Here is an 8,387-nt window from a genome sequence, read left to right as displayed (position 1 = left end):
GGCCACAAGTCTGTGGCTGACAGCCCACGGCACATGTTACCCTTGGGGACATTCTGCTGATGCTATGTCTTTCATGCTAAGTTATTGCTATTTAAAATTCAGCAGTTTGCCTTGCTCTTGTCCTTATTTTCAGTAGGCACCAGCGAGGATTCATTTCACCTGGCTTTAAACGTGTCATCAGCCACAGAGACCTCAAAGTGAGCCATTTCAGCTCCCCATGTGCTGGGCTGTTTTAGACAGCTTGGGACAGAAGGGGTCACTTTTTGGAGCTGCCTAGAGGAGGGAATCTTGGTGACTAAGTCTGACTAAATGCCTGTTTCCTGGTTAGCACAAGTCAGCTGAGGTGAATCACACAACAAAGAGCCTCCCGCCCCGACACAAGAAGCAGAGTGCTCCAACAGAGAGTTGCCTTTATCTTTTCAGCTAAAGCATTTAGAAGGATTTGGGATGCTATTGTTAATTTTGCATAAAACCCGGTCCACTCTGGGTTTGAGATTGCACAAGGTCTTTGGGAAGCCTGTTCTAGTGCTTGGCTGCTCTAATTTTTAAGAATTCCTTCCTATTAACTAATTAGGATTTCTCCTGCTGCGTCGTGGGACCAGTGCCTCTCATCTGCTTGCTGCGCACCTCGGAGAAGAGTCTGGTGGTAATTTCTCAATTACCTTCCACCAGTTGTAGGCAACAGCTAAGTCCCCCCTTAGCTCCTACTTCTCCAGGCTGAATGAATAAATGAGAGCCCTCAAAAAGCGATGACAGCAGATTTTCCAACATTTTAATGACTTTTAGGAAGAGATTCCCCAAAGGCTCATTCCCTATTTTTTTTTTTAATTCCAAGTATTGATGACCGATTCTCAAGTCTACAAAGGTACTCTCTAAGGCAACAAATTCTCACTGGATCATTGTAGGCGCATTGGAAGAGACAATATTGTCCTCAAAGCTAGCTGCAGTGGGAAAGAAGGATCTCAGAAGGGGAAGGGGTATGGGAGGGATATATCCCGAAGTGGATATGGGATCAGGTTTTGCCCTGGCATTTGTACTTTGCAGGAGTTCTGCAGAGGAACGTGCTCATCTGTAGACATGGAATTGATGTGGAATCACAGACAGCCCAGGTTGCTTTGGTCCCCATCCAGCAGCTCTTGTCAGCCGGGCATGGACTCACTTAGGTTTCACACAAACATAGAAATTTATTTAAAACCTCCTGGAGTTTCCCTTCTTGGACTGGGGGTTTCACCAGGTTTGTTTACGTTATAAAAACACACATGTGGAAAGAGTGTAAAGAAGTTAACTCCATCAACAGCGAGCGGTGGCAAAGGCGGTGCAATAAAAACTGAAAATACGGCCCGTTTAGGGGAAAGTTAAGACAAACCATCTCCTCACAGCAGTGGAAAACAAGCCACGGTCGTTTTCCACTACTCTCCCACCGCACAGGCTATTTTATGACAAATTCAGCAGCTAAACAGGGGCACGGTTTCCCCCTTGCAGCAGGGCTGTGGGGCGGACGAGCCGCTGTCCCCTGTGGGCTCTCTGCCGAGCCGAGGCCCGCGCTGTCCCCCCGCGCTGCCCGCAGGCCCCGGCCCCGTCCCGCGCGGTCCCTTTAAGGGGCCCGGCCGCGAGCGCTGCCACGGCAACGGCGTGACCGCCGTGACCGGAAGTGAGCGGGGTCAGAGGCCGCGGGAACATGGCGGCGGCCCTGGCGCCCACGGGCGGTGGCGGCGGCGCGGCGGCTCCGTGAGCTCCTCCCGCCGCGGCGGCTCCGTGGGCTCCTCCCGCCGCGGCGCTGCCCTGTCCCAGGTGAGGGAGGGGCGGACGGAGGGGAGGCCGGGCCGCGGTGCTGGCGGTGGCAGCGGCGCTGGGGCTCCGCGGCTCCCCTGGCCTCGGCCGGTCGTTGTCGCCCGCCGGGCTCTCTCTCACCGCCTCCCGTTTGTCCTCAGGCATGGTCGCCGCGCTGTAGGACGGCCGGGAGCCGCGGCGATGGAGGAGAGCGTTTGAGCTTGTCTGCGGAGGCGTTCCGTGTGTGTGAGACGTGTACGGTACCCGAAACCTCGGTTTCAGTGCTGCTGTTTTTGTTGCACCTGGAGGAATAAATAACCGGAGGCCTGTTGTTGTAATCTCATCCTTAGTGTCTTTCCTTTTTGGGAACAAACTGAGTGTCTTGTTTTGGCTTGTACATACACAGAAGCCAGTCAGGTTTTTTCCAGCTTTAACTGGGTGGTTTTCCTTGGTTATTGTGTCTGTTGTCACTTTTCCCATTAGTATTGGCGTGTGTGCTGCCGTCTGGGCTGGATGTGCCCTCTGGCAAAGCTAAACTTTGACCTGAATGGTCTCTTGTGCAGTAAATGTAGAGCGAGTGCTGCAACAAGGCTCGTAGCTTTGCACAACCGGCCTGTTCAGCACATAGCTGTGGCTGCAAGAAGCTGCACACTAAAAATAAATGCTGGAGTTAAACTGGGCATCCAGCTTCACACTGGTGCTTCTGTGTATTCATTGAAATACAGTTCTTGGTCACTGGACTTCTTTAATCTCTATTTTTGTTAGTGAGTGGAGTGGACTACACTAGTGGGTAGTGTATTTTGCTTAGTGATTGAAAGCATCACCATATCTCACTTACTTCATAGCAGCTGTGTGTTCTGTCCAAGACACAACCCAGCCTCTGCCTTTGGACCATTGGACTTTTCAGTTGTAGACAGCATTGTAACCTTCTAATGTTTCTCAAGCATGAGCTTATTCCACTGTAAAACAGAGATTAATAGATGGTTCCCCCTCCATCCTGCTTCTTACTTAACAAATGGGGAAACTAGGATTTAAAGAAAAAGCCAAAATATGTCTTAAATTGAACACAGAAATCTAAAATGAGTTGGTTGACTTTGCAATCCTGTTTTACAGTATTAGCTCATAGTCTGAATGCAGAGCTGCAGTGGAAGCTGTACCTCAGCAAATCAAGGTACCCTTTAGCAGTGTGAGTTCATAGTTTGGTCAGTGTGTGGGCTGCAGCTGAAGAGTGTGGTCTCACTCCTTTCCGTGGCTGGCCATGGGTTCTTGTTACTCTCTTTGTAGTGGATTTAGTGGTTGAATGATTTCAGGGACAGTTGATCTAGCAGTTTTATGGGGATGGAAGTTATTCCAGTGAGTGCTTGCTCTGATATGAATGGAAGCTGTTTCTCCTTCTGCACTAATGTAACCCAGCTGTGGGTCAATGTGAAACTGTACCTCAAGAAACCAAATCTCAAAGTGGTCATTCAGAAATTCAGAACTACACCTCAAACTTCTGAAAAGTTTCAGTTTTAAAAAAAGAAAAGTCAGCCATGTGTAGGGAAAATGTGGTAAGACTGAAGAGAGTGTAAGCCTGTGAAGGAACTTTCTCATCTTCCAAGGGTTATTTCTCCATTCACTGCTTGCCAAAGTGTTTCTGTGCTGAAAGAGGGAAGTCAAACCTTTTTTTAGACCTCAGGGGCTGGTCCACCATGTGTACTCAGTGAGGCAGAATCTTGAAGGAAAGATAATTTTGTACCCTACTATGAAAGCTAGACTGAGATTCTGCAGGGAAACCTTGATTCTGGTATGGTCCAGCTCCTCAGTCTCAATGAGTTTTGCTTTCATGGTGTTGCCTGCCCTCCCCACAAAAGCAATCTGGAAGGAAGATTGGAAGTGGAATAAGTTGTCATCTTCACACCCACCTGGGGTTTTAGCAGTGTTAGGATTTGCTAGATCACATAACCCTTTCTCCAGCTGCTCATGTGGGAAACTCACGTGTTTCATCTGTTCCTGCAGAGTCTCTACTCCTTCAGCAGCTATTTTTAGTAAAGCCAGATTTTTAATTCTTATGTTCTTAATCTGAACTGCCATAGGTGCAAATCCTCTTGTCCTTCTGCTGTCTTTCTACCTGATTCTGTCCAAGAGTTTTCCCCATAGAGTTTCCTTCTCTTAATTTTTGTTTGGGCAGTCTCCTGTATGTTTTTTCTTCTTTTCTTTCCTGTCACTTGTCCCATCCTCCAGTGTGCTGCTGCCCCTTAGTCCTCCCAACTCTGCTTTGCCAAAGCACTTTTTTTTTCTTTCTGTTTTTTACTTTGCTGCCTTCTTCCAGCTTCTTGGGATGTGCAGAGTCTTTGTCTCAATTTACAAATAATTGTGTTTTCCTCTATCCTTCTTTCCTTATTTCATTCTCCTCTTCTCCACTTACAGTCTTGTTCAAAGCTGTCCCTTCCTTGTTCCCTTGTTTCTTCAGGTCGTGGTGCTGGGAACACACAGACATGAGGCACTGAGCTGCACAGTCTAGTTCAATGTTTTCTTGGCACTGGCCTAAGGAGAGCTGGCTTGTTTGTGTCGTGTGTGTGGTGCTTGGTCAGCACTTAGGGCTAAGAGAGGGGGAGATGGAACCTTTGGAGAGTTGAATTTTTGGAACAGGTCCCTGCTGACTGTGGGCAAAAGCTCACAGTTTGATTTTACTGTTTGTTGCCTTGGCCTAACAAGTAAATTGCTCCTGAAAGACAGTTCTGCATTGTGAATTGTCCAATTTTTTGCTATAGCAGGGCACAGTGAGATATGATAGAGCTATGATAGTAGAATTCTTCAAACATACCCAAAATGTCTCTCAATTTTCCTATTTTTTTCTCTTAGCAGAGCTAGTTTACTTGTGAACTTGATGTTATTTAGATACAATAAATTTAGTTTACTAATTACATTTGTTTGTATTAGAGTTCTTGTATGCTTAGGGGTTAAAAACTAGGAGAGTCTTTACTTGCCAGTGCAAAATTAGTAACTTCACTGAGTTCACACATATCCTTTCATGAGTTTGAGGAAATTAATTTGCCTTTAATCTGATAATAGGCTTAAGGTGGTTTCCCCTTGAGAACAGAACTGCTTTTTTCACCTTGCTTTTCCAAGATTTTGCATGTGTTTTTCCCTGATTCTTGAGGAGCTTGTTTCAGGCATCCGTTGGTGTAAAACCTGCTGTTGATGTTATTTTAGGTATCAAGGGAGCAGGTATTACTTTCATTCCAGTGTTCCTGAAAGATATTTCTTAATCTCAGATGCTTTTTCACTGAGCTTATGATGGTTTTATTGTTTTTAAGGCATCCAGCATCTCTTACTGTTGAGAGAAATTGATCTCTATTTGCTCTTCTCCTTTGATGGCAGCTCCAGAGGTGCCATGAAGGCTAAATGAAGACTGCCTCATGAGTCTGTATGAAGCAGTTATGTGGATCACCTCACATTGCTGGTAGAAAGAGAATTTTTGTTGAAAAGTTTCTCTGGTCCCTTATAAAAATTACTCTTTGAATGATGGTGGTCCTGTGAACTGCTCTGTCCCCAGACATGTTCCTCACAGTTCCTGTGTGTTTTCATATATAAATGACAGATTGTTTTGTACTCCTTTCACCAAGTCAGTGAAACAACAGACTGTAGTCAGAAGAGTCAAAAGATAACTGAACACTCAAGCTTTCAAAGGAGACCCAGAAACAGAACACAGCCAAGTCATTAATTTTTCTTCCTAAATCAAAGACAGACAATAAAAAGCAGTGCAGGTACTGACAAGTACATGCCATCATGATACTGAAACAAGAATGGAGTTACTTTGAATTTCTTGCAATCCTTCTAATTGCATCAAACTGTTAATGATTGTTCCAGGTCAAGATTTAACTTTTCAAAGTAACTGAAATTTACAATGGTTATACATGAAATGGACAAACAGATCCAGACTGAGTGTGTGGTTATGTTTAATTTTCGTTTCCTTTTAACTTTTGCATGGTCAAGTATGATAATGATCCCATGAAGATATGAATGTTAATTATGAAGTAACAGAACATATGTTCTATGACCCTTTGAATCTATTTGAAGACCCTGTCTGGTGTTAGAAGGTAAAAATGTTGCTGTCTTGCTACATGTGAGAGCTTGGGTGAAATGCCTCCTGATGCAGTTTTAAGGGGGATAAAAGGGCTGAAGACCCTCTGTTCAGCTTGAGCAGCTCTTGGAGAGACAGAAGCAACAAAGACAGATTCCAAGCCTTTTTTTTTCCTTCTCCTCAGAGAAAATTCTTGAAGTAATTAATTCCACATCACTTGGTAATTCTGCTCTTAGATTTCATTATGGTTACTCCTATCTAGTGTTGGTATTGATGTTTAACATTGATTTCCTCAGTCTTCACACAAACAGTCTGCATTTGTTCAGATCAAGTATTAGCATTGTGTTTGAATTCAGAAGATAATTGCATATCTTGCAAATTACCCAATGGCTGTTTCATCTTGAAACATTTAGAAATCCATTTCAGTTTCTCATAATTATAATGTTTTAGTCAGACAGCAATCTAAACTTAGGACTGCACTTTGGCAGTGATATGCTTGTTTTTCTAAAATGAGCACAGTTTTTGTGGTTAAATTTTCCTTTCATTTAAGTATAGATTTTAATCAGTGTAGGCCAAACTTTTCCAACCATCTTTAAAATTAGCTCAAGCCATATTTTAAAAAGTATGTTCTCCTAATGGGATTTAAGTTACATAGAAAAATGTATGCAGAAATTAATGTTTTTAAGCTGATTAATGTTTTTGAACTGTTTTTACAATTTGTTTATAGACAGCCTCAAATAGGATGCTAGTAGTCTCTCTGAAATAAATACAGCTTGAAGTGCTTTCAGTGGTATTTCTGAAATTTGAAAGGTAGCTGTTCAGAAAGAAACTGTAAATTCCATTCATCAAGCAGCTAAATTACAACATCAAAACACAGTAAAATGCCTCTGTTTCGCCAGACTTCTCTGCAAGCAGTGTGTGAAGTTTTGGAGATTACTGAAGTTTTCAGTGGTTGTCTTGTATGTCCTTGGGCCGGGTATAGTTCTCATTTTCAGGTGGTGAGTTAAAGCTGTAAACAGATGTATAGCAAGTGTAAAGCTCTGGCTAGGTGACATTCAGCATTTTATGTATTCCCACACAGAAGTGGGAAGGAATCTGAATTGCGTCTATCAGGTGACTATTACAACCTTCTGAGTTGCTGCTAAACATTTGCTTGTTTCAGTTTCTAGAAAAGTGCTAGAAAAACCCTCAAGTAAAAAGACCCCAAAAACTGTGACCAATCTTGTATCACTGTTTTATACCCAAATGCAGGAAAAAAGGTCTTGGCTATACTGAGTTTTCCAGTTGGCAGAGTGTTCAGAGATCAAGGGAGTCAATCTGTCAGCAGACTTCGCTTCATATAGACCATTTCTTCTGATCACAGGTAGAGTGAATTCCTTTCCCTAAGTGTGAGGAGAAATGTAAGAAAAAGATGAGTCCTCTGGATTTCCATTTTGTGTTTTTATATGGGATAGCTTTGATAAACTGTTTCTCTAGTGAAAATAATGTCAAAAAATTCTGTCCTAGTTTGGACATAAAATTGTGAGAAAGCTCATTCGGTTTTTTTAGATGCTTTATTTTATTATTCAGATGCTAGAAGGACTAGATCCTTCTGGTTTTTAATACCTGCAGTAGTCAGGCTTTTGTTCGGCTGATCAATTCTATTCATTTTCAAGATCATGTTTGTGATCAGCTTGAGTATAAAGAGCCTTGGTTTTGAAAAAGTAGAGAGTACTTTAGCAAGAATAAAAATTAATAAATTTAATAATGACTGGTAAAGCTTTCTTTTTTTCTTCTAATATTTGCAGCTTGTGCTATTACCTTTAAGAAACTTATATGATGAAGCACTTTTAATTTCAGTCAATGATTTTTTCTCATAAACTTGACTAACTTTTCCCCAGAATTCTTGTGGTACAGTGGGAATTTCTTAAGCATTCTGTTTACTGAAAAGCAGTTACACGTTTTGTCCTCATTGAGAAGCAACTTTTAACTCATCTGGTACGGTAAGCCAGGAGACAGTGATGACCACATGCTGATCCATGGAAGATAGAACTTTTCAAAGTGAGCCAAGCTGCAAATGGGCTTTCAGGCTATGGTCAGAACTTGGAGCTTGTTTCTGGTTCTGCTGGGTAAATTTTTGAGATTGTGTATCAGCTGCAGCTGGGGGACATGTGCTCCAGGGAAGTCATTGCTTGGTTCTTCAACAAAGCCAAGGAAAACTGCAAAAGATTTCTCAAAGAGCAAAACAAGTTAAAAAAAAATACTTACCTGCTGGGAACCAGTCCATTTTTTTTTTTTTTAACTTCACTCATGGAAATCCTCTTTTCTTCAAGAGTCCAACATTTTAGAAAGTGTGAGGTAGTACACTCATGCCAAGTTATCGAAACAGCCTGTAGTCTGGTAAGGTAAGGCTAATAATTTTCTTTCAGCTTCCTAAACAGACAGAAGCTTTCTTCTGGTCCTCCCTCTTCAGTGTGAAAATGCCACTAATCTGTCAAATTACCTAGTGAATTCCTTTGAAAATAAAACAGTTTTAGCAATTTCTTTTAGGCTCTCTTGCCCAGGTCAGTAG

General features: G+C 42.6%; 1 protein-coding gene across 1 annotated transcript in view; it reads left to right on the top strand.

Moving 5' to 3' along the window:
* The first annotated feature begins 1,667 nt into the window (after positions 1–1,667).
* The window catches only part of LCLAT1 (lysocardiolipin acyltransferase 1), a 112,143-nt gene continuing 105,423 nt past the window's right edge, over positions 1,668–8,387 (top strand). Inside the window, exons 1-2 of the mRNA XM_084202151.1 lie at positions 1,668–1,791; positions 1,932–2,025. The gene's annotated coding sequence lies outside the window, so the exon portion shown is untranslated. The remainder of the gene's footprint in view (positions 1,792–1,931; positions 2,026–8,387) is intronic.

This window comes from Fringilla coelebs (genome assembly GCF_963513975.1).
Source record: "Fringilla coelebs genome assembly, chromosome: 3".
Lineage (NCBI taxonomy): Eukaryota > Metazoa > Chordata > Aves > Passeriformes > Fringillidae > Fringilla > Fringilla coelebs.
The sequence above is the reverse complement of the archived record's forward strand: the minus strand, read 5'-3'. Positions and strand labels throughout refer to the sequence as shown.